Source organism: Uranotaenia lowii, chromosome 2 (genome assembly GCF_029784155.1).
Source record: "Uranotaenia lowii strain MFRU-FL chromosome 2, ASM2978415v1, whole genome shotgun sequence".
NCBI lineage: Eukaryota > Metazoa > Arthropoda > Insecta > Diptera > Culicidae > Uranotaenia > Uranotaenia lowii.
Window position 1 is genome coordinate 118154374 of NC_073692.1, and position 27881 is coordinate 118182254.

General features: G+C 33.5%; 1 protein-coding gene across 1 annotated transcript in view; it reads right to left on the reverse strand.

Moving 5' to 3' along the window:
- Positions 1 to 27881, reverse strand: part of LOC129743637 (protein O-mannosyl-transferase TMTC2-like) — an 878041-nt gene that overhangs the window by 668637 nt on the left and 181523 nt on the right. The window lies entirely within an intron of this gene.

Consider the following 27881-nt stretch of genomic DNA (forward strand, 5'->3'; position numbering starts at 1 on the left):
CCTTGCCTTCCATTCAATCTAATGCTCAGATTAAGCTTGGATTTTCCAGTTTCAGAAAAACAACGGCTAAAAAATGAGTTGAATCTATTTTTTACATCACTAGAGAAAATTTCAGAGTTTTTGTTATATAAAATGTAAATTTTGTTGTACGTCTCGGTGGTCGAGTGGTTACCGTGGTAAGACGGTAATCGCTGGTCCACTGATGGCATGGGTTCGATTCCCATCTCGGTATTGGGTATTAAATGTTAATCTTAAGTTGTCCATGTCATTTATTCAGTCTGTAAACCAAAATCGGCTAAGATGGTGTGTATCTTTAAAAAAAAATGTAAATTTAATCTACCACTTCATTGACTTCATTGGTTTAAACTTCTTAAAAATTTTATGATTGAATTCATAGGAAATTTGAAGAAAGGAATAGAGTAAACCAAATGTAAATTTTTTTTCCACAAATAAAAATTACTTGTCGTCTTAGAAAAAGTATAAATTCAGTAAAGCGTTTTTGACAATATTCGATTTTGGCACACGGTCTTTTGGCACGAACGGTTTTTAGAAAGTACATGACCTTAGAGTTTTCGCTTTAACGGGAAAATAAAAATTTAGACAAGCTCCATAAAAAACTTTTTACGGTCCTTAATCTATATATATAAAAATGAATTTTTGTCTGTCTGTCTGTCCGTCTGTCTGTCTGTCTGTTCCCTATAGACTCGAAAACTACTGAAGCGATTTGCTTGAAACTAAGCATATGAAGGTAGTGGAGGCCGGGGAAGGTTCCTATATTAGTTTGGGACCCTTCCCTCTTTCTGGAAAGGGGGGAGGGGTCTCTCATTTAAAAGTATTAAGTCTTCATAACTCGAGAACTGATCCAGCAAATCAAACCAAACTTGGCATGGGTGGGTACTTGGGTACAAGGAATGATTTTAAGAATATTTGGGGGGGGGGGGGTACTCCTTCCAGTTGGGAGATAGGAAGGGGGAGGGGGCCTACCTTACAAATTTTTTTTTATAACTGGAGAACCATTCAAGCTAATGGAACCAAATTTGGGTACGATAAATAGCTCTACGGATATTTGGTATCCCACACTCCTACCAGTGAGAAGATATAAAGTGGGGAGGGGGCTTCTTTACAATTTTCAGCTTTACGGGAAACTAAACAAGCAAATTGATCCAAATTTGGCGTGGGAAGGTATTTGATTACGAGAAATGTTTCTTTGATATTTTGAAAACCCTCTGTTCTTCCAGTCGGAAAATTTAAAGCGAGGGGCGTGCTCCCATACTATTTTCTACATCACTCTGGAAACCTACCCATCAAATGGAACACAATTTGGCTTGGGAGGATATTTGAGCATAAAGAATGTTTCTGTGAATATTCGGTACTACTGCCTCCTTCCAGTGCACAGTGGTCCAAAAGGGTCCGAAATGGAACTTTTTTCCTGATGCTTTTGTCTTTCATTTTAGCTATTAGATGTCTTCAGAACATTTACTAGTAAGATTGTTTCCCATAACGTGAAAGTATCAAAAATAAGTCACAGCCTACTACGATAAAAATAAAAACACTAACTTTTTTGTTTGAAGAGATAGAGACCAAATTTGTTCTACAAAGTTGTAGATATCATCAAAATATGAAACTTTGCTGAAATAACAAGAGATCTCTATTCAGTGCAGAGTTATAAAGCTTTTAGTTTAAAACATACTTAAAATTTGTTTTTTGTACTTAACTATTGTAAATTTTGAACTTACATAAATATGATGTTCACAACATTTATTGCGATACTCAATACGCACATTTTGCACTATGTCTTAAGTCTCTACGACCTTGTCTTCCGAAGTTATCGCAATTTCAAGTTTTATTTTTCCTAAATTTCACCAATTTCTAGGGTAAAATGGGGCAAGTGGATCCATAAACTAAATACCACATCTTGAAGTATAATTCAAGTACTATAAATTAAGCTAGAAACTACTTGTCTCCATGCGCCCGTTTTTGAGTACGGTCGGCATAAATTTGTTGAATTCTTAGATTTTAACGAGAAAATAGAGATTGATTGTTAATAATTCTGTCATATCTTCTCAAGGAATGAACTATCTGTTTTGATGTCTTCAAATGAAAGTTGCAACAACAAACGAGCTATTGAATGGTATTTTTTAGAGAATTTTTGATGATACCGTTTGTGGACTTAAACAATTTTTAAAGCGTTTTTACGGTTTTAACTGGAAATGCTTTTTGATATTTTTTTAAAAATATTCAATTTGAAAAGGTGATAAAATTTCAATGCGTTTTGATGTGCTATTTGATGATTTCAGTTGAAAACTGATAAAGTTATGTGAATTTTAAGCATGTTATTATTTCAACGATGACAATAAAACTCTATTTTCTCGTTAAAATCCAAGAATTCAACAAATTTATGCCGACCGTACTCAAAAACGGGCGCGTGGAGACAAGTAGTTTCTGGCTTAATTTATAGTACTTGAATTATACTTCAAGATGTGGTATTTAGTTTATGGATCTACTTGCCCCATTTTACCCTAGAAATTCTTAAAATTTAGGAAAAATAAAACTTGAAATTGCGATAACTTCGGAAGACAAGGTCGTAGAGACTTAAGACATAGTGCAAAATGTGCGTATTGAGTATCGCAATAAATGTTGTGAACATCATATTTATGTAAGTTCAAAATTTACAATAGTTAAGTACAAAAAACAAATTTAAAGTATGTTTTAAACTAAAAGCTTTGTAACTCTGCATTGAATAGAGATAGAGCTCTTGTTATTTCAGCAAAGTTTCATATTTTGATGATATCTACAACTTTGTAGAACAAATTTGGTCTCTATCTCTTCAAACAAAAAAGTTAGTGTTTTTATTTTTATCGTAGTAGGCTGTGACTAATTTTTGATACTTTCACGTTATGGGAAACAATCTTACTAGTAAATGTTCTGAAGACATCTAATAGCTAAAATGAAAGACAAAAGCACCAGGAAAAAAGTTCCATTTCAGACCCTTTTGGACCACTGTGCAGTGGGTTAAAAGGAAGGAGAGTGAAGGACCCCTGTACAGTTTTTTTCACAAAACTCAAGTACTAACAGAGCAAATGGAAACAATTTTGGCATGGGAAAGCATTTGGAAACGTAAAATGATTATTTGCTTATTTAAGATTTCGTCCTTCTCCAATTGGGGAACTTATCTAACAAATGGAACCAAATATGACATGGGAACCATCATACAATCGAGCAAAAAGAACAGAATTTGGCACGGGAGTGTATTTTAATACCCAAAATTTTTTATTTGATCACCTCCTTCAAAGTACGGGATAGGTAGGATGAGGGGCTCCGTTACAAAGTGTATAGCATAACTCGACAACTAAAAAGCGATCGAAACCAACTTTGGCATAAGAGAGCATTCGAGGACAAGAAATATTTTTCCAGTGGTCTAGCACCTCTTCCTCCATTCAGTGGAACGATAAAAGGTGGGAAGAAGAAATATTAGAAATTTAGGAATAGGGAAGGCGGTCACTCTCACAATTTGTATAATCATTCGAGAACGAATAGGTAAAATAAGTATCCCGTGACGTTATTTTGTTACGCAAAATGTTTCTATGATAGTATGAGACCCTCTCCACATTAAAAAGGGACAACGGAGATTCTATATATCAAACAAAAATTGGCATAAGTTATAAATCAAAGAAATCCAGAGTAAAAAATAGGTTCAAAACACAGATTAGAAAAAAATAATAATGAGGATTTCAACATAAAAAAATTGCAATTTTATTTTGATAAATTGAATTGAAAATTTTGTGCAAATAAATGAAAAGTTGAGTAACTAGGTATAACAAATTCCATTAATTTTTGGAAGGCGTAGCAAAGCACACCGGGTCAGCTAGTGGTAAATAAATACAACCACAAAAACATAATTTAAACAAAAGAATATCAAGTGCTTATAAATGTAAAAAAATTAACATTGCAAAAAACAAAAAAAAAAAATAAAAACAGGAGACAAAAATGACTTCTAAATACAAAAAAAAATGAAGAATGTCAAAAATTGCAATTATGACAAAAACAAATAAACAAATATTATTACCAAAACAAGAAAAATGCTGGATGAATAAATAATCATGAGAAAAAAATTACTGCAAATAGTTGGAAATTGACCTAACATTACGATAATGATAATAACAATAGTTTTTTGAAGGAGCAAGTGAAAAAAAAATGTAATAATCAAATCCATTCGATTTTGGCAACACAAAATGTACGGGAGTGTTGCCAAAATACAACGGGGTCTAAAGTTTTTTTTGTATCGATTGTAGTTTCCGGAAAGGTATTGAAAAATACATCCGGTACAAATGTATGCGTATAGTAAGGTTGCCAAGATGCCCGGTTCTATCCGGGTTTCCCCAGATATTCAATATAGAACTTGGGAACAGACCGACCCTTTCCGGTTGTCTGGATTTCATTGAAAAAATGCCTGGATTTTACACGGATTTATTCACTTTATTTTCCAAATCAAAAGAAAAAAAAACAAACAAAATGTGTTGCAAAAATGTTTGATTTATGCCGGAATTTTTCGATCAAGTTTAAAAAAAATGATTACGATAGGTTTTTTGGAAGCCTTAAATAAGATTTTAAATGTCTAAGAAATTTGATGAAAAATTATTTTCTATTTTTTTCTTGATTTTTGTTGAATAATTTGAAATTTTGACAAAATTTTTGGTGGTTAATTTTGAAACAAAATGCCCAGTTTTTGTCAGGTTTTTGTAGATATAAAATTGACCGAATTTGCCCGGCCCAGACGCGTGATGAAAAAAATCTGGCAGCTTCAGTGTATAGTGAATACTCTAGGGTTTGAACTCATGAACATTGGCTCAGAAAGTGAGTATTCTGCTAACTTCGCCCAGAATATAGTTCAGTTTTTTCCAAAAAGTGGGAAAAAAGTTTAAATGATTTTTATTTATTCAAAACTTAATTATTGAATCTTAAAACACTAGATAAGATAGGAGGATAGGAGTTTTTGAAACCAGGGGAACTGAAATGAAGGGAGAAAATTCGTCAATATTCACACAAATTGTGCAGCCAATGATTGAGTTTGTGGCAATTTGAGAATTAGAAGGTTTGAGTTCATATGTGAGAAACCAGTGCTCAGGGAGAGTGAAAATGTGCTAATTGTTGCAAATTGTTGCAATTTGTGAAGCAGTTGTGGAGTTTTGATCATTACCACTCCAATGCAAAGAATTCTCTTTTGATTTCAATCCCTTGTTGTAACCTCACGAAAAGTGAGTTTTGTCAAATTTTGTTTTTTTTTTTCAACAGTGAAATTAATGTCAAATTGATCTGACAAGAAGAATCTCTAAACGATTTTTTTTGCAAGTTAGAGGTACCTAATCTAATTATCAATTTTGATTTGTGTCTAGGATTATGCGTGATCATTTTGAATTAAAATTCCTTCAAACAGGAATAGAAATAATTTGGCCACAAAATAACAAGTTTTCACACAGACGTGTGAAATATGTCAAACGGAGAACCATCTCCCTGTTTTTCACTTTCCTGTAGTTTTCCTCCCCTGGCACCAGTGAACTTTCAATCAGAGACTTTGATGAACGTTTCATTTTTTCTTTTTTTTTTTGCTTTTTCAAGTTTCTCGAAAAGAGCAAACCGAAGAAAAATATTCCCACAATAGGCTTTTGACGATAAGAACGACTGACGACAACATACGGAAATCAGTAAAACAGCCGGAAAAGTAAGTTGGGGTGCGAAAATGGAATCACTAGAAAGATTTGCCATCCACATCTAACCGTTTGTCGCCGGTTTTTCAGTCAGTCAGTCAGTAAGTCAGTCTTTGATGAATGCCGTTTTCTCTAGTGAACATTCCAAAACTGATGTTGGTGATGATCTCGTCAATGTAGGCACTAGAAGCCAGGCAGCGACTGATTCTCAGTATCGGAAACTTTCCACAATTCCCTAGGAAACCCATCATGATGGCGGGCTCGTCGAACGGAACGAATCCTAACGCTCAAGCAGCCAGGGACAACATAAAAGAATATTGAAGAAAACGACGTTTCTTTTTTTTTATTAAATTCCTTCCAAAGAGGCTTTCCTTCAAGATGGTTGGTCATTTATGTACGGAAAAGCTTCTGCTTTGGGAAACTTGGCAGTAGGTTGGGTCAATTTGTTAATATTTTTTTTTTATAAAAAAAACATTAATTTTTAACATAACAAAATTGAGCACCGTACTCTTGGCGAACTTTTTTCATTCATTATTGAATATTTTGGGTTGCATTTTCGTAACCCAAAAAAAAATTAAAACACCTACTGAGGAGGGAAGTTTAAAATATGATCATTGAATGCAGAATACTTAAACAAAAAAAGTGGCCACGGTTAAGTTTTTATTTCAAAACCAGTACCGATTTTATTCATATTTTCCAGAAACTGTAAACAGTTAAAAAAAAATTCAAATATGATCCATCCTACTGGTTGAGATTCCAGGGTGCGGTTGTCGGGTGCTTTGTTGTGCTCGATTTTTCACGGAATTTAATATTTTACCAGATATGCCATATCAACAAAACCTTTGCTTGAAAAGTGGAAGGTTTCGAGTCGGGGCTGTTAACTGCCTTCCAGCAGCAGGGAGCAGTTTGAATGATGTTTCGGAATGGATTCTCCGAGGAGCAGCTCCTAAAGCGAGACGTTTTACGGGTAACATGTGCTAGGGATTCCATCTGGGAGCGTTATTGCATCCCGTTTGAATGATTCGCATATGATTTAAATTCAAGAATTTTGGTTTCATTTTTATGTTTTAGCTAGCCGAAAAAAATCTTTTTGTTTCTGGATCGGAGAAGAGAAGATAATGGTTTAAGCACTCAGCAAGGAACTCGAGAACCTGTTGAAAATCCTAAAACAGAGGATTTTTTCACATTTTATTTGGGCGCCAATAAATTAAAATTTACGCATGGAAACCACGGCGAACAGACGTACCAGCTCTAACAAAAATTCTTCAAAAAATTGTGTTAAATTTCGAATATTGACATCCAAAAGATACTTTCGAAAAGGCGAAATTGTAAATAAACTCATTAATAAACTGATGCCTCTCTTAAATAAACGATTCAATTAATTGCTAGATAAATGCAATAAAATTAACATTTGAATGGAGAGACTTCACTTCACTTCCTTATTTTATACGGTTTTACTTATTGACTTTTTTTGGGGAGTGTAACAAGTTTTTTTAAATGATTTTTTATAGAAGTGGCTTGAACAACGTCCTCTGCAATCCTCTTTAAAATGAAATGTATGTATGTGTATGTATGTATCCACCTTGGGTTTGCGGCAGCGCTGCGGTTATGGCCAAAAAAATAACCCCCGCGTCCATCTTGGCTACCATGCAACACAGTCATAACCCCTCAATGAGACTTCTATGGGAATGGAATCGTAAGCAGAGGCACTTACGGTATCCAGGGTTATAAGGGAAAAAGTCTCGAGAAGCTTTAACCATATTGTTGACTAACCAGGATAGCATGCAAGTTATAATCCCGCCCCCAAGGCTTCCGAAAAAAGAGTGCGTCTTAATTTTACAAAAAGTAATCAAATACTATCTTTATCTCAACCATGCCAAATTCCCTTGACATAAATTGAGAAACGTCCAGTATTCGAAACGGGTAACGAGCACATACCGCTACCTGCTCCTTTTGCAAAGACGAGGATTCCCTGATGCCCCGAACCACTTTCGATAAAGTTAATATACAGTTATATAATATAAAACAATATAATAAAATATAATGATATGTACTGCAATCTATATAATACTACAACCATATAATATGAATAATACGATTCTTCGACGCTTCGTAAAACAATGATGAAAATATAGCTCGCGCATACCTGGTAAAAAGTTATGTAAAATATATTAACTTACTGATGATTCTTTATAATCTGTTAAATAATAGAAAACTAACTAGCTGAAAATTGAAAATCCAAACAATTAAGTTCTGAAAAGAAGAGTAGATCAGTTATGGCAAAATAAATAAAATTTAGCTGAAGAATAATATGTAAATAAAAAAATAGTTGTGCAGTTTGCAATCCTTATCATTTGTTTTTATAACGCTTTTGATTTTGGAACAAAATGGAATACAGAACTTTGATAGTATGAGATATTTGACACTTTAATTTTATGAATGAATGCAGCAAGTTCCTACTTTCTTTTTAAACTTAAAAAAATACAAAATACTGCAGATATGTAACTAGAATATAAACATGACTACCCGTTAATGAAAAAAGTTATCTTTTCCAAAAGTGATGTTAAGCTGAAACAGTAATATGATTGCTAATAATTAATATAAATCTTTATATTTTTTACAAATAATTGAAATTGTGAGGATGTTCTTGTTACTGATGGAATGAAACTTTGAAATGAATAAAATTGATGAAAATTGAAATGGTAGTTTTTTTTTGCGTAGTTTTTATTGAAGGATGTACATATTTACAATAATTAAGAAAAATATTTAAAACCAACGCAAATAATAAATACACATATGAGTTGTGATATTTTTACCATGCAATAAAAACCAGAAAAGCCTGAAATCTGAAATTCATCTTAAAAATATATGATATAATTAACGTTTTATTTATATGATATTAAATAGTAATATAAAACAAAATAATATAATACACTACAATATAATATAATAAAAATTTCACATATTTAAAGACAGCAAAATATAATAAAGTTTCCTTTAGGTTTCAGTAGGCTGGAAAATTAGTAAATTATCAATCAATATGTGTTGGTTTGCAAACATATAAAAACACAAAAGAATTCATTTGAAAAATAATTTAAAAACTATGATATGGCTATCTAGAATGAAGAATATCAGTATGTGAGATACTTTGTATGAATAAATAAAAAAAAATCAAATTCTGCTTTCCCGATGCTCGAATTTCAAATTATTTTTATTTAATTAGTCGAAATGAAATTAAAAATTATGTAATGCTATTCATTTTACACGTTGAGCGATTTAATTTCAATGGATTTAACGGCGTTAAACGGGAGGATTAGTTGATTTGATGCTCTAAATACCACATCTATAAATAAATTTGACGAATTATCATGAAAATTTTGAAGTTTCAAGATAATTAAGTTATACATTTGATATAATAAACGTAGTTCTATATGAAATATATAATGAAAACAAACTAGAATGATAGAAAATATTATTACATATATTGATGTCGTAGATGTCGTCATAAAATTCTGTAAGAAATGTGTTTATATTGGAGTTATAACATTAATACAGTCGAATTAAACCGAAACATAATCCTGGATGTATGAGTGCAGTGATTGCATCATTATAGAGTGTTAAATTTGCTGAAATATAAATTTGCCGAAATATAAATAGTTTGCTAAGTACAGTGTCTTTTCCTATATGTACATTGAAACCAAAGCTAATTGTTTCATGGATTTTGTTAAAAAAAACATGAATAGTTTTCAAATAACATTATTGTTGAAACTAATATAAACATTTCATAATATTTTAAACAAAGTAAAGTGAATATGTCATTCAAAATCGAAATGATATTTGACATCATCCTTATATGTGGATTCTTATTGAAAACAATCACTTTTAACATAAATGGTTAAAAAGTTCCTTAACTGCAGCTATAAAATATTTTCGATTCTATCTCGCCTCTATTGATGACTTTGATGAAAATCTTTTTATTTTAGTTGCTCGCATTTCTTGACAATCGAATTGAACTTGTTATTTCCCTAAATGCTGCTGTTAGTCGGTCAAAAGAACAAAAGTCTTATTTTAATGTCCATAATGTAATTTCAATAATCCATAATGCTAAAAACAACATTAACTGCAAACAATAAATTAATTACTTTCACGACAGTTAGAAATGGCCAGAGTGAAAAAAGGAAAATATGGTTAAAGTGAATGAAATGGAATACTGAAACAAAAAAAAATATTTTAAGGTATAAAAGAGTTTAAGGAATTTAGCTATCCACTTTTTCATTTATATGGATGGCATTCAATAAAAAATAATTCTTATAAATTGTTATAAATATATTCAAAATATATTCAAATATATTCATGAATTCTCAAATTTTATACACTTTTGATTGAAAAAGTAAATTAAAAAGTACAGGATAATTATGAAATAAATTGAGAAGAATAGAATACTTAGCTTTTGAGCAGCTGATTTGGTAATCCAACTTTCAACATTTTAAATACCATCTGCATTTAATCCATTTTTTTTTGCTGTCAATGGCTTTGAATCAACTCACAGTATCACTCATATGGCAAATATATTCTCGCGTTTCACTCTCCTTTTCGGTCTTCTTTTCGGCAATGTCACTTACATTACATACCTCCCAGCCATGTTCGCCATTTTTGTAATTTCAAAAGCGTCCCCAACACAGTCAATGCAAAGTTAAACGAACCTCTTTCAGAAAATCATTTATTAAAATCATCTTACCGACGGCTTGACTCAATCCTCTTTAAAATGAAATGGCCCGAAAGTTTTCATAAACTTTGTCCCACTACTTCTGACTTACCTAAGTTTTGGATCGATGTCTTCTTTTCATAAACTTGCTAGTGTGCCGTAAGGTAGTAGCTTAGGTATGCTTATTTAAATGTTGTTTTTCAACAACCCGGTAGCATGGTAGAAATCTACAGAGCCATTCATTTGATAAAGGATCTGAGAGTAACTGTTGAACGAAAGTTCACGAAACATCGTTGAAATGCGAAAAAAAATCACACATTCAATCGCAAATAACTCATCACAGTCAACTCGTATCGCGTCACAATCTTCTACAAACTTGTTTGTCATTGTTTGAACTACAATTCTCGAAATTCTGAGCTTTCTAGCATTACTGGAAACATATTTTAGAGCACAAAGAGTGAAAGTATGTCGATTTTTCATACATTTTGGCGAAAATCTCCATACAAATTTCAAGTCCTTTGCGCCAGCTCGTGCTTCTGCCAAATGACCTGAAACTTTCAGAAAGTCATTTTTTCACCTTAATGCTCTAATCTAGGGGGTGCCGCGTTGAAAAAAATGTTGTAAAAATTATCCCATACACATTTGGGCCAGTCTAATGGAGTATGTTACAGCAGTTTGGACATTTTGCAAAATCCTCAGATTTGAGAGCATAATGAAAAATTCCACCATAACTCAATGTACCGAATGGCCTGCCGAATTTCTGTACAATAACTATTAAACCAAACCTAGTTTTAACTGCCAAGAAGTAGAACAGTTTTTCGTACTATCTTGATCAAACAAATTGCTCCATTCCTAATAACTACTATGTAAAACAAAAAGTTTGTTGATCATCCTTCTATTTGAGACATTTTATCCCATAAAAGATTTGCTACCCGATGCTCCCCGGTAGTTCAACAGTCGCTCCTGCAAAACCCTTCGAGAAACACCTAAACATCATAACCACTCGAAAAAGAGTCCCAAAATCCGATAGCATCTGTATCAGCGCATGTGTTCTCATAAAACACCAACCAGCTAGCACCAGTCATCGCCATCAAAATCCTCGAAAAATGTCTGCATACGCTTTGGTGGAAATCCCAAACGATTTTATTCGGATCTTTCTGCGCCAGGCTACAGGCCACATTACCATTCCGTCTCTGGCACAATTCGATTTTCAGAATTACGTAAGGCGAACCGAAAATTTAATCAAAATAATTTGATTGCCTTCCATCCATCCGTTTGGCACGATACGATGGGGCGGATCGATTTGGTTGTTGTGGAGGGGTACGTGTGAGTGTTTTTATATTCCCGCCTTTTTTTGCCGGAGTAGGAATGAGCAAACCCCAAAACGAACTACCACTACACCGGAGTTCATGAAGATGACCGAGAACCGACAAATAGTATGTATGTTGTAGCACGTCAATTCACACTCTTAACGAACGACGGTACAGGACCCATCTGGGTTATCTCCGGAAAGCACCAGAAGGAAGAAGGAGACGCGGTCACTGGACAGTTGTTACAGTTCATCAAGTCCTGATGCACTATGGATGATAATGTGAACAAAAATCGGAAAGGTTACTGTTCCCAAATTGTATGTAAAAAAATATAATAAAAAAATTTACAGAATAAAGACACTTTAACTCATTTTCAATTATTGCTATCTGAAATTATTTTATGCACTGTATTGGACGATTCAGCTGCAACCCATTTTCAAAAATCTCTGTATTAAAGACATTTCCATATTTAAATTTCTACACCCCCTATGCATATCGTAAAAAAAGCATTTCTGTAAATTATGGAAGTGAAAGAAAATCATGGAAATCCAGAATTAGCAAAAGAAGTTTGAATTTTGTACTGGGAAATTGAATTGATCTATTCTAAAGACATAAGATAAACAAAAATTTGAGAGTTTTTTTTACAGCAGATAACAGATTTGTAGCTGTTAAATTAATTAAAGTTATGCAGAAAACCACTTGCAGTATACTATTATCTCTTTATATGAAATTGAATACTGTAGAAAAAGTTGCATGATAGAAATAAAAAATTGACTTGATCCAAAATAAGTCTGTTAATCTATGGGAACTAATGAGTGTAGAATAGGTTTTCCAGATTCCCGGTTTAATACAAAAATGTTCGGGTATTTATCATTAAATTTGTCGGTATTTATTCATTTTGTTTTTGAAAAACCTTAGAACCCAAATCATAATTGTTTTGATTTTTCATTTTTTTAATTTTGAATTACAATTACCGTAAAACGGGGTAACGTTGACAAGCAATAAATTATTGCACATCATCACCAATAACTCAGTCTATAGTTTGAAATTTTGAAAACTGTTTTCTACATTTGAAAGCCTATTTATTGAGTATTAAATAGGCAACATTTGGTTTGTATTTGAATTTTTTTCTGTAAGTAAAAATGTAATTTCAAAATCCTAAAATATCTATGCTTTCTAAGGCTCGCAAACAAACAGCTCTCCTGATGATACCAAAAAGCTTTTAGAAGCAAATGGGTTGTTGAAAGTGAAAGAATTTTTTTTCTTTGTATGTGTATAGTTATAGTGCTATTTTTATAGTCACTTAGTGAAAAAAAACTTCATATTAAAAAAAGGGACATTTTCCAAGAGTAAGCCCGTATTGGGCAAATGGAACCCTATGAAATGGTTAATTTTGAAGTAAAAATGAAGTTTAAATTAGTGGGAGGGCCTAGAGGAATGTGTTTAGGTAAAATTTCATTTGTATTTTCTAGCTAAAACTATTTAGCAATTGTTTTAATTTTTTCCCCTAAATGTATGCAACATAATAGTACATTTTTCAATTATTAATGTGATGATTAATGATTATAACTGATTGTTAATGTGTGAAGGTAACATTTCATTTGTGTTTTGTAGCTCAAACTATTTAACAATTATGTTAATTTTTTACCATTCGAAAGTAAGGTGAAATTGATAAACTAGCATTTGTAAATGTTATGGTTATGATTATTAAATTCAAAACAAAGACGAGATCGATCTATTAATCAAATTTAAAGTGGTCCAATACATTTCTGCAACCATATTTTACGTTCATAGGAGTCCAGTATTGATTTTAAAATTATGAAACATGTCACATTCCGCTTTACAGATAAAATAATCGTAAAATATTGAAAAAAAGTGTTCAACATTATTTTGGTAACCTTCCTTTTCTTCTTCTTCTTCTTCTTCTTCTATTATGGTCCAGTTACAAAGACTTTATGATCAGGGGTATCCGTTTAGACTCCTTAAAGTGTACAATCCGTAGAAATATTTTGTATTCTTTTATACTCCGTAGAGTATACAATATCCGTGTTCTTTGTAAGATTGTTTTATTTTGTTGTGTATGTGTTCATGTCACGTCCGAATACTTACAAAATTTCCTTAACCTAGATTTAAGGGTAGCGGGATTCGAACCTTGGACCTCTGGCTAATATGCCAGACACGTCTGCCAATACGCTAAACGACCACCATATTTTAGAAGCCAAAAATGTGATTAAAGTTTAACTGAAGTGGTTTGATAAAAATGTCATTTTTCTACACCCAAAATACTTTTCACATTTTCGCTACTTGTTTTGCCACAATGAAAATCATATGAAATCAACGTATATTTCAGGAAACAAACAGAGCGCGCGTAGCATGTAAAATTCACGTAGTTTCCATATGAGTTTCAAGTTTTCTGAAATGTTGTCCATCTGATCAAAATTTTTAATCTGATGTTTTTTTTTTCATCTAGATTTAGTAACTCAGTCCATAGGCTTGAAAATTTTTATGTAAGAGTTTAAGGACCGTTTAAGACCGTTTAAAGTCATGTTTTGAGATCCCTCCCCTCACAAGAATGGGGGGCTTTCAAACAAATCTTACCTGAATGTCTGCACAACTGTTGAATTAATATTGTAAATGGATCCAAAATTGTCAAGAGAGAAATGCATGTTGTTTTAACGCTAGTTTGAGACCCACCTCTTTTCTTGAAGAGAGATGTTTTATAGAAATGCTTACATTTCTTAAAACTAACCAAGCAACCAAAAAAGATTAATCAACTAATAGGAACTTGGCAAGGAACAAATCTAGCAAATTGAACTAAATTTGACCTCTGAGGATTTCAAGGTACCCTAAAACGGGGTAACATTGATCAACGGGGTATCTTTGATCAACAAAAAAATTTTCCACTTTATCATCAATACCTCAGTCTATAGATTGAATTTTTGAAAATTGTTTTCAACGTTTGAAAGCCTATTAATTTAGTATCAAATAAGTAAAATTTGGTCTGTATTTGAAATTTTTTTCTGTAAGTAAAAATGTAATTTCAAAATCGTAAAAATTCTATTTTTTCCAAGGCTCGCAAACAAACAGCTCTCCTGATGGTACCAAAAAGCATTTAGAAGCAAACTGGAATAAAAACTTTTATCTTTGTATATGTTTAGTTAAAGTGCTATTTTTATAATCATTTAATGATAATTTTTTATATAAAAAAATATGGACATTTTCTAATAGAAAGCCCGTATTGGACAAATGGATAGGGACAATATCAAATGGTTTATTTTGAAGAAAATATGAAAATGGAAATAATGGGAGGGCCTAGGGGAATTTGTAATGGTAAAATCTCATTTGTATTTTGAAGCTAAAACTTTTTAAAAATTGTTCTAATTTTTGCCCCTAAATGTATGCAACATCATTGTTCTTTTTTCGATTATAAATGTTTTCAAAGGAAAACGTTGAAAAGAAATGTAACTTGCATATGTGAATATTATGAAGGTGTATTGTATCCTTTGTGATAAAAAAAACTCGTTAAAATCGTCCAAATAGAGACTGATCAATGTTACCCCAAATAATCAATTTCTGAACAGAGACGAAATCGATTTTTAAATCAAATTTAAAATAGTCTAATAAATTTCTGCAACCATGTTTTACGTTCAAAGGAGTCCAGTCCTGGTTTTAAAAATATGAAACATGCCACATTCCTCTTAACAGAAAAAACAATCGAAAAATATTGAAAAAAATGATCAATCTTACCCCGGATTACGGTAAGACAAATCGTCTATTATGAAGCTGCAATCTCATTCCATCTGTGAAACAAATGCTTCTATACAAATTCAATATTCAATTGATGTGTATAACTCGAGAATTCAGCAAGCAAACCGAACTTAAAAAAACTAAAGGTCTTCCTTTTTCTTATATAAAAATGATTGAGAATTTCATATTTACTTTAATTGATAGCTTTGTCTAAAGTTATTTTAGTTTGAAGCCAAATAGATTATATTTCGCAAAAAAGAATGTATCTGTGTGGTTACATCAATTTCATTTTTGTTGTTTTTTTGTGCATTCTCTAGATATTATTATTATTATTATTATTATTATTATTATTATTATTATTATTATTATTATTATTATTATTATTATTATTATTATTATTATTGTTTTTTAAAGACATACACCGTCTTAGCCGATTTCGGCTTTACAGACTGAATAAATGACGTGGACAACTTAATTAACATTTAACACCCAGTACCGAGATGGGAATCGAACCCATGCCATCAGTGGGCATGCGATTAACGTCTTACCACGCTAACCACTCGACCACCCAGACGTACACGTTTTCCACGCAGCTTTTTTTTTTCTTTCGCAGTCTATAATCATAGATTGCTCAATTTTTTTTCCAGAACTTAGGTTATTTTTTTATTTCAGGCCTTGTGACTGCTCTCATTGAGTATTTCAAAAATGTCTCGTCTCCGTCTCTCATTTTGAACCAAACCTCGGGAAAAAAAAACTTCAGAAAAAATCAACCAAACACGTACACGATGTCAGAGCTCAGTAACAGAACAAATAAGATCAAATAAATAAGCCATTAACTCATATTGGTACCTTATGTAAGTAGCTAATGGATCAAGTAGGCTGTTGTATGACAGCATGGTTGCATTTTTTTTTTAATATCCAAACATTCAGTGTTTAAATAATTTTTATTTTAGTTTTTAGTGAATCTAGAAGATCCAGTTTTTTTTCTTTTGAACGAATGATTTGGAGTCATTTTATTGAAAATAAAAATTGAATGAAAAATTGGGTTAGTGAACAGATACTAAATTTTCAAAAAAAATCAATGAGCTAAATTTCAAATTAGATTGAGTTCAAGTTTTTCTGTCAAAAAAATTATCAAAAGCAATCCCAAACGTACGAAATGGACCAAAACATGTTTTTCTAAAACGTAAATAACTTTCGAATTGGCAAAAAGTAACAATTCATTTTTGTTTTGTTGGATAGCTGTGAGAATTCCATTTAAATTTTTGAATAGGACTGAGAGTGGGGTCTCGTGGGGTAACATGTTTTCCAGATGTCCGAATATGATGAAAATTCGTAATTTTTTTTGTTATGTTTTTGTGCTCGAATAAAAAAGAGTATTGGAAATATTTTTTTTTGTTTTTGCGATAAAATGCAAAAGCATTAAACCCCAAAAGGGCTTGTAATATAACTCTGTTGGCAAGTCAGTTGCTTTCTGAGCCGATGTCCCTGAGTTCGAGCCCAAGAGTAACATCGATCACACTGATAATCGGAACAAAAAATAAACAGATTCCAACTTCACCTAAGTAGAAAACTGTATGCAATAACGAATTTTAATCTATGTTTGACAGATTTGTGATCGGTTTAATGTCCAGTTTCTGAAAAGCATAAATTTATGATGAATTTTTGTGATTTTTTTTTTGGCATATCGGTGAGAATGTTTGTGAAACATGTTCATGGATATGTCGAAAATAAAATTTACAAAAATCAATTAACTTATCTTAAAAATGGTGAATTTTCAAAAATTACAAAAAGGGGTTTTGGCCAAGCTTTCATAGGTCCTGCCCCTGCCCCATTGTGTGATGCCTTTAAGAAAATTGTATTCGGTGAGCCTTTATTATAGTTGCTTGACTCGAATTTCACATTCTGTAGGAATGACAAAAGATATAAATGACAATAAAACATCAACATCTAATATATAAAGATGAGTTGGACTATATATGTTTGTTTGTTTGTATGCACCTTATACAAATCCACACCGCTTAACCGATCAGCCTGAAATTTGGTACGGAGATGTAGTTGAACCAGGGTAAGGTTTTAGTAATAGTTCTGAGCCCCTCCCACTTAAGAAAAGGGACCCTCCCATACAACTTTCGGTTTTATTGACACGAATCAAAAGTCATGGCACCCATTTTGTCATCCGATTTTTTTTTCCTTTGGCGGGGTTATTTTCACCATCACCATGGGCCGGGCATTAGAAACGACCATCCAGAGTTCACGTGTACTGAAAGCAAATCAAAGCTTGCTAAGCATTAAATATTTGAATGGGGAAATTTTGGCGGGTGTTTTTATTCTTTCTTCTGTTCAAATCACGTGGTACTGGTACGAGATATTCTGATGCAATAATCAGCCAACATTTTGGATTGAAAAATACAACTAGCCTGTTAGTAATATTTTGACTAGAATTGTAGAACTATTCAAAGTGCTCCGTACCGCCCTTGGGGGCGGCTTTGGGAGTCTTCAATCATATATAGTGAACAGTGAATTTACTTTTTTATCTGAATAACTATTTGGACTGAGTTCTGAAAACTAATCAAACGATTTTAATAAATTCTAGCTTTTTAGAACCAACCATTTTGATATTCCTGGAGTTTCCATAGAAAAAGAAAAGTTACGTTTTTAGATTTAGAGTTATAAGGCTACGATTTCAACGCATTGATAACCATCGGGGAAATCAATCGGGAGATTAGAAAATTTATTAGATAACTAAATCAGAGGGTTTTTAGTTTTTTACAATTCAAATTCATTGGCCAATCTATAACATTTGAGTTATTATTCGTCATCAATGTGTTCAATTCTACCATCCAATTCTAATAATCTTTACATTGATCACTGTTCACAATGATTAATGGGATACAGCTGGAAAAAAATCAATTTCCCCTTTCCCTCTACCTCCCCCCCTCCCCTCGAAATTTCCAAAATAACCCGAAGGGGAAATAAATATAGTTTGAAGTATTTTAAGTTAATTTAAAAAAAAAAACAAATATCCTAAAGATTACAACACCAAAAAAAAAAATTGGAAAGACTGACTTGAGTTATTTCACCTTTTTAATTCTTGATTCATAGGTTTTGTGCAATGACAAATTATAAAATTTTGTTGCATACAAGCTTCCGTGCAATTTATTCCAATTTATTTGTTTTTGGTATTATGTTTTAAACCTTTATCATAATATTATAAAATGGGCGATATTGGTTCCGAGATGATTTGTTTTCGATTACTCAAAAAACTATTAGTAGGAATTTCAACATTCAAGAAAAACTCATCATAAAACAGTGTGAAATAAAATAGCGGAAAAAAACACACATACAATTGGAAACTTGCAAAGTGAGCCTCCGAAGTTCGGAAGTTTATTTTCATAGAATTTTCTAAGTAAATAAAACTCAAATATACCACTTAACAGGGAGATCATCCATTTTGAAAAGCGGGATTTTCATTAGATGGGGGATAGAAAAGATAAAAAAAACAGTTTTCTCATTTAAAAATAAAAAAATATATTGTCATATCTATTGCAGTGTCCTAAAAATGGTGGATAAATAATGTTTTTTGTGATAGAATTAATAGCATACAAGGGAAATTATTTAAAATTTCTTTTAAAGAAAACCTCATAACTATAAGTCTTTCAATAATATGAAATCGATAAACACAGTAGATAATCTCAATCAAAACTTAAAAAAATATAACTTACAAAAATGAATATAAAGCTTTCAAAATTTCAAAAAGTCAAACGACTCATTTTGATTTATATTTTGATGAACCCGAGCAAGGCCGGGTAAAATCAGCTAGTATTTACTATTTACGAAAAAAAAAAGATTCTCCATCACCAAAAAAGTTTAAAATTTATCAACTTATAGTAATTAGATCCATGACATATTGAAACAGAAATTAGAAGAGAAGGTTTTCCGTAAAGTGACTAAAAAGTACTATTTATTTACCAGTTGTACAATTTCACCAGTCGAAATCAATTATGTATCTTCATATGTATATTTCTTCATAAAGATTTTACGGGAATGAGTTATTCAGAGTTATGGGAACATCACAGAAAATAGAGAAAATGTTCATATAACGCGCCACTCGGGATTTGAAAAATCAGTAACATTTTAAGCCTGCAAAATATTACTATTTTTTTCTAAAAGCTGTGATGAGCCATGGCTAGTACTATTTTTACTAAAAATATAACTGTGCCGTGAAAATTTCACAATTCATGTTTTTCTTCATTTCAATACACTTTCAATAAGGTTACACATCAAAAGAGGATATTCGAAACCATGATTTTATGATAAAAATCATACTTAACTCGCTTAACTCTTAAGGGTATGTTTCATAACAGTCCATGCGCACGTTATAACGCGCCCAACGTAATATGCTGAAAAAAGCATTAATCTTTCAAAACGACAAATTTTCATTGAAAGTAAACAAAAAGTTCAAAACCAAACCAGCCAAAAAAATCTTCTTATATTAATTTTTCTATGGCTTTGACTATGGTGAATATGAAAAACAACTAAATGAATTTGAGTTATTTAAAATCATAAGCTTTTGTAGAAAACAAATTTTTTTTCAGTAAGTACACTCGTTTTTTACACGAAATTTAAGTGGAATACCAATCAAGTGGAATTACAATCGCTTAAGTGGGGCATAATAGAGCATTTTTCCCTTACACCAGATTCGTTTATAGGGGAAAATAGGCTAACACGGACACCCTAAAGTAGAATCGCAATAGAAAATCAGATATCATCGGAGTTTTCGTGCAGATGGGCAGTTTGGGTTGTTTGCATTAATCATTGAAATAAGTAAATTTCTTTCATCAAGAATGTTTTTATAGCAGTCTAAAACATGCTTGCACTTTTCAAAAATAGTTAGGTAAAACGAAAACTGAGTGGAGAAGGTACATTTTGACAAAAAATGCTGTAAAAGCACCTAGGTATACATTTGTGTGAGTGAAATATTTGAGACCGTTTTTAAACCAAAATGAAACCAACTGATCCGAGTCCAGAAGCGAAACAGTGTGGTTTTCGGTATTCCGTATTTTACAAGCGCTTGCTGGCCAGGTGGTGGTACCAAGAAAGACATCGAAACCCGGATCAGAAAGGCCCGATTTGCGTTTGCGAATCTCCGAAACATCTGGCGGTCACGCCACGCCTCTACGAACGAAAATCCGAATCTTCAACTAAAACGTCAAATCCGTATTGCTGTACGGGTGCGAAACTTGGTGCACATATGCGGTAACGACGCGAAAACTGCAAGTATTAGTAAACCTCTGCCTGCGGAATATCATCCGCGCTTGGTGGCCTGACAGCTGGATCTCGAATGAGGAACTGCATCGCCGGTGTCATAAAAGGGCGCTAGAAATCGAGATTCGGGAACGTAAGTGGAGATGGATTGGGCACACGCTGCGAAGAGATGAAAACGAGATTTGCAGAGAGGCGCTAGATTGGAATCCAGAAGGACATCGAAGAAGAGGCAGACCCAGAAACTCGTGGCGGCGAAGCCTAGCCGCTGAAATCCGAACTGTCGACGAGAATCTTGACTGGGATCAAGTGAAGACGCTGGCTCCGGATCGTCAACAGTGGAGGTCTTTTACCACGGCCCTATGCACCGGAGGATCGGCGCGGGATTATTAAGTAAGTAAGTAAGTTGCTGGCCAGGATTCAGTTTTTACAGTTTTGATGGGCTGTTTTGAAATGTTGACTGCTTCTCCACCGACAATACGTTTGTTGCTCAAGCCTTTCTGAAGAAATCCGCTAATTGTTCTCCAGATGGTTAAACAGTAGCCCAATTAACACTGGAGTGCTCGTATTTTGAGAGGTTTTTAGATAAACTCTGGCACGTTTTGTGTAAACTATTGAGCTTAGATAAGAACAAGCATAAATAAAAGTTAAATTATTGCTTAAAATGATGAATAAATTTTTATCCGCACGCTTGTACGAAAGATTCCCATAGTGTGTTGGGTCCCTCTCACTCGGCCGGCTGTGCTTAACTTTGTCGTCGGTTTTGCATTGGCCGGTTGTCGAACAGGTCAAGAAAACTTCATCAATAGTACCCCATCGGCAATCGGGAGAACCGTCGTCGTCGTCATTCGAAACCCAGTAAGGATACAGGAGAACGAAAGGGGTGCTGAGGTCCTCCGAAGGCTGTGGATGGGGGAAAGCTCAGTACAAAATGGCACCAAATGTCCCAGGTCAACATCGAGGGAATAGATAACTTGTGCCGTGCACCGTTTCTCGTTTCCATTTGCCGTTTCGTTATTCGCCGCCCGGATTGTGGGCCCATCGCTTTGGACGTCCTTTTCGATGGCTGCTGAAGAACCCATTTTAGATGTTACTGTTGATGATGATGGCTCCATGCCGAGGCCATGTGCAGAGCTTAGAAATCCTTGCTTGGGACGACACGGGAAATCGGAAACGTGTTTTAAGGGGGGTTTGGAAGTTTGAGACGCCCGACGACCGGTTGAAGGTTGCCTTTTGTGGGAGCATACAGATAAGTACATTAAGAAGATTTATATTCAAATAAACCGCATACACATATAGCCGAAAGTTGTACATAACCGATTAAACTGGGAGAGGGAAGGATGAATGCTTTGAATCAGGGGTGCTGGAAGTGGCACAGTTTCTTCGTGTCTGGCTGTTTGAGTTTTGGGACTAGTTTAGGAAAAGTGCTGGGATTTAATGGACCAATGTGGATTAGATGTGGTAAGCGGGATAAAATGTAAACATCCGTACACTCCGAGTTAATTTATTGATACGATGATCGAAAACAACAAACGGAGGAAACCTATCAGGATCCGGTTCATGGCTGTTTGTAATTATGTATCTGTAGAATCAATCAGACAAATACATAATCCGCAGTGAATTATGTGCTTTGTTTCGGTTATACTAAATCGAGAGCTGTTTTATTTGGGAGCATGGGGGATCAATAAGATGTGCTTTAAATTATATTTGATTAAAAGTGATTGTTTAAAGGCTTTAGAGTAATAAAAAAAAAGGTTAAGTAAGAAATTGGAATGCTCTCTCAACCAAATGGCGTCTTAACTAGAGAGTCCTTCACGGGAATCAAAAAAATTCGGGAATTCCTGTATCCCTAGAAACGATTAACAAATCTCGGAAATTTTGAAACCCTGAAAATAGAGATAGATTTTCGAAAAATTACAAAACATTACACTAACGTTATTTTTGCCTTTTAATATTTTTGCCCAAAATTCATCTCGATTCACGAAATCCCTGTAGAAGAATCGTTCTGATGGCAAATATTCGTGCCAAAAGGAGTCATTTTAGAAAAAACTGTCCGAAATCAATCAACCGTTAAAATACCTAAGTGTAATTAAAAAATTGGTCGATTCAGTTTCGACTTTCCCAAATATCCCTCATTTTTATTCCACATTCCACATCTTTATTTTCCATCCTTAAAATTTTATATATTTTTTGTATAGATATTCTTTATTTAATTTCACCATTCCTTCTCAACTGTATTCGAAATAGAATATTTTTTTTTACTGATCTTTTTTTCCCTCATCTCAATACTATATTTCATCCTCAGCAAAAACTTTTCAAATCTTTAAATTTTTATTCATTTTCTGCATTTTCTTCATTCAATCTTAGAATATTCTTTGCTACTAAAGAAACTATAGTAAACAAAGAGGCGCAATCTGATCCCTTTCGAAATAATGTGCTTGCAACCCTGCTGTAGGCCTGCCTTTAAGCCTGCTTGGTTTTGCTCGATTGGAATGACACTGACAGAAAATAAAAAAAATCCAATCGTAACATTTCGTCTCTTTGTTTACAATATGCTCGTTATTTGCTCAGCCTTTCAAATCTGTGCTTTTCCTGTCGCTCTGTCTTTGTTTACGAGAGCCGGAATTATTGGATAGTATTTTTAGAAACAACCTTCCTAACCAGAAGGCCAAATGATAACAAACAGTTAGCAGCAGTAGCTTTTAAAATTCGCGTGTCCGCAATCCGTCCTTGTCCACCGGAAGGCAGAATCAAAACAAACAATCAGCAGCAGCAGATTTAAAAATCTGCGCTTGCTAAGCTAATTCCGTTTTTGTTTACAACGGGAGCCAAAGCAAAACAAACAATCTTAAAAATCTGCGCTCCTTAGGCCATTACGTTTTTTTTTCACCAGAGGGCCAAATTGTTACAAACAATTAGCAGCATTAGCTTTAAAAACTCGAGCTTACTAAGCCAATTCCGTCCTGGTCCACCGGAAGGCCAAACCAAAATGAACAATCAGCAGCAGAAGCCTTAAAAATCTGCACTTCCTATGCCAATCACGCCATTTACACCGGAAGGCGAAATCAAAACAAACAACCAGCAGCAGAAGCCTCAAAAATCTGCGATTCCTAAGTCAATTCCATCATTTCCCACCGAAAGACCAAATCGAAACAAACAATCAGCAGCAGCCTTAAAATTTTGCGCTTTCAAGCCAAACCGGCTCTTTCAAGGGACCAAATCAGAAACATTTTTGTACGTAGCAGCAGCCTTTAAAATCGGTGCTTCCTGTGCCAATCCGTCTTCCTACCGGAGGCCGAATCAGAAACAAATTTCTAGGTTTTACCTGATAGCCAAGATTCAAAAGAATATTGCCTATATTTAGTTTAGTTGATTCGATTTTAGGTTTCAATTAGGAAGTTCTGACTAGTTAAAAAAAGTGAGGAATCTTTATTGTCACTGTGAATGTGATAATTTAAGTTCCCCTGTAAACCCAACAAGCTTCCATTTAAAAGGAAGCTCATTCGCCTTAGGAATTTTCCAACTTTCCCACACAGTGACTGATTTCCAGGTTTTGGCACACGTTTTAAAACATTTATTTGAACACTTTTATGAATTCTTTACACGATCCAGTGATGCATTTCACATATTTTCTAAAGGTTTTTCTTAAGGTGCCCATGCCCATTTATTCCCGTACCACACCTGTTCTGTTTTTTTTTACTCATAAACTCTACACAAAAGATATTTTTACGAGCTTATTGAAATTTCAGTTATTTTCAGTTATTAGCATGAATTGATCTGTAGTAGTCCGTAAGTTTTATGAGCTGTTAATATTCAATAAAGAAAAAGTCTAACGAGATTAATTTGAATTCTTCCTAAGAATCTTAACAAGAAATCTTCTAGGTTTAAGAACGAATGACAGTTTATTCACTCGAGAAAATCCGATCCTATGGATAATGTTGAATTCGAGAAAAACTTTTGAAAACATATTCAAAATGTCATGGAATTGTGAAACGTGACAATTTCTCGACATTTCCGCATAAATGCAGTTCATCTCAAAAGTTTCAACCATGCAAAAAGGGTGCTAAGCTCAAGAAATTGTTTCTTTTGATCTTATGTTTGAAATAAGATGATTTTTTTCCAAAGCTTGATATAAACGTTGAATTTATCTTCTTTTTGAAAAGCATTAAAGTGATGCTGCACTAAGCATACTTAGCATTACTAACTAAGTAGTTGGTGTTTGAACAATATATACTTAATTTGAAAGCATTGGACGGGCTAAAATGAGGCTGCAAGGTTGCACGGTTTTATCCGTGTTTGCCCAGATATTTTTTACAAAATTAGCGAACAGCTGGCCCGGTTGCCTGGATTTCATTGAAAAATACCCGGAATTTCCCCAGATTTATTCACTTTATTTGGCAAATCAAACGGAAAAAAACAAATTGTGTTGAAAAAATGTTTAATTGATGCCTAGCAAGTTTTATAAAAATAATCATGGTTGGTTTTTTGAAAGCATAAAATTCGATTTCAAATCTGTCGAAGAGTTTTAATGAAAAAAAAAATTAATTTCAACTTTTTTTCTTGATTTGCGTTGGATAATTTCTGAATTTTTTAAATTGCGACCCAGAGAATTTTGAATTTTGACAAAATTTTCCCGCATATTGCACGTATTTTTTATGGTAAAGTTAAAAACCTAATGCCCGGATTATGCCAGGTTTTTGCATAAAATTGCCCAGTTTTGTCCGGCCCGGACACGTGCTAAAAAAATTCTAGCATCCTTATCCTAAACTCAAATCTTTAATAAATTAGAGAATTAATTTATGTTTTGAGCATCTTCGTATAAAATTTGGAAATCTATTATATAAAATTCTCTTGTAACGGTGTTTGTACTACTACTCCTCCTGGGCTTGTGATATAGCTCAGTTGGCAAGTCTGTTGTCTCCTGAGCAGATGTCCGCGAGTTCGAGCCCAAGAGTAAACATCGAACACAGTTGCACCGGATAAGTTTTTCAATAACGATCCGCCAACTGTAACGTTGATAAAGTCGCGAATGCCATAATGATGGTAAAACGACTATAATCGAAACAAAAAAAAAAAAAAAAAATACTACTCCTCCGAAATGACCCAAACGATTCGAATGAAATTATTTTTAGAATATTCTGTAGCCATGCGAATCGGTTTATATCAAATAAAAATTACAAAAAGTCGCATCAATTGTCCGCAATAATTCAATTTGTAGTTATTTGAATCAAATTAAAGTCATGGCATCCATTTTTTTTTTTGAGATTTTCTTTACTTTAGGCGGTTTGTTTTTCGTCTCCAAGGTCGAGGCGTCGCGAGCCAATGTCGCCAGAGGATAGTAACCAAGGCATAGCATACTGATCAGTGAAAATATTTTGGCGCGTATTATTCAACCAAGCATATTTTCAATGCAAGCGGTGGCGATATGGTCTTGATGTGATTTTTTTTCTTCTTCATTCATAGCCCATTTGTACAGCACATGGTTATGCATGATGCTTAGACGTGATTCAGATTGACATTTTGCCGATCGAATAAAGCATATAAATTTTATTTCGCTAAAATCTGAAATTGAAAAGTCAGGCATCCAATTTCAAAGATTTTCTTTTCTTTGAGGGGTTTGTTATTCGTCTCCATAGGCGAGGCGTCGCGAGCAAACGTCGTTGCAAAATAATAGTAACCAAAGCATACTGTTCATTGATCGCTGGAAAAATTTAAAAGTTAGGCGCCTTTTTCTCAACCAAGTACCAATATTTCTGATGCACGTGGGGGCGATATGCAATCTAGATGGGTTTTTTTCATGCTTATTTGTACACAGCACATGGTAATAACTAAATGACGCCTAAATGTGACACGGATTGATATTTTATCGACCGAATCAAAACCATATAAACGATTTTAAATATTAAAACCATTTTTAATTCGTGTTAATTTAAGTAGTAAATTGTTGGCCAAAAAATATGAATTTGGTAATGCATATGAAATGATGTTATGATGACACATTGCGGACGTTTGAAAAAAAGAAATTGGGAAGCTTTACATTCAATTTCATATATTGGAACTGAACGTAGTTAACTGAACAAGAGTCTGCCGTTTGAAATAGATTAGATAGGATTGAAGTTTTTAAAGGCCGAATGAACTTTTTGATTTTCTGCAAACGTAAGTTGAAGTTATCAATAAAATAATCTACTTTTTAATAACAAAAAGTGAGGATATGCATTTTCCGGAAGAATTTTCAATTAACTAAGAAAGTAGACTAGAGCAAGTGCAAACTTTCAACTTTTTCAAAAAAATTTATACATTTTTTCTTCATCTAAAAATGGTTGGTCCCAAAAAACTATATGATTTAATAAACTCAGCTCTTTTTTTAAATCATTCACCAAAAAACTGTTTACACGTTTACTGTTTGTTTACACACAATTCAAGTACGTTCTTAACATGAAAAGTGTGTTTTGGTTTTACATATTTTAGCTACATAGAAGAGACTTTTGATACACTTTTTGGTTGAAAAGTTTTTTTTGTGATTGATATTCTAGGGGCAGCAGATTTTTATGATCAACTTCAAATATGACCTGGAAGCAAGGTTGCTGATCTTCGCTCAGAATGGTTTTTCACCCCGATCCTAGTCACCAACGATTTTACTCCTCAACATAGAAAGTCTGTTTTCTTTAGAAACGACGCTATTCAGCGTCGAACGACGCAAACCTAGTTTGTTTTTCTTCCCCTCTTTAGTGATCAGTTATTTTCTGAGTTACTATCGGTAACCATCAAACAATCATCATTCGCTTCTAATGAAAACATTGCACGTAGACGGCGTCGAATTCTTCGACATCTACTCGACTCGCTGACGATCATGCTTCGCCGCGAAGGCTTCATGAAGGAAAATGATTTAATTTTGGAACGCAAGATATGCCCAAAAACCAAATTTATGCCAAAATTTGCTTATTTCCCACTCAAGGTGTGTTAATTATTTAATTAAATATCGGTCTTAGTCTTTATCCCAGGAATTGATCCCTAGTAGCATTTTTCCTTAAAGGTCTGATTTTGGGCATGAATCAACAGCATCGTCATCAACTCGCGCCGAATCAATTCGCATACGAATTCATTCAGTAGCGAAGCGAATGATTGCTGGAGTAAACAACGACTGAAAAT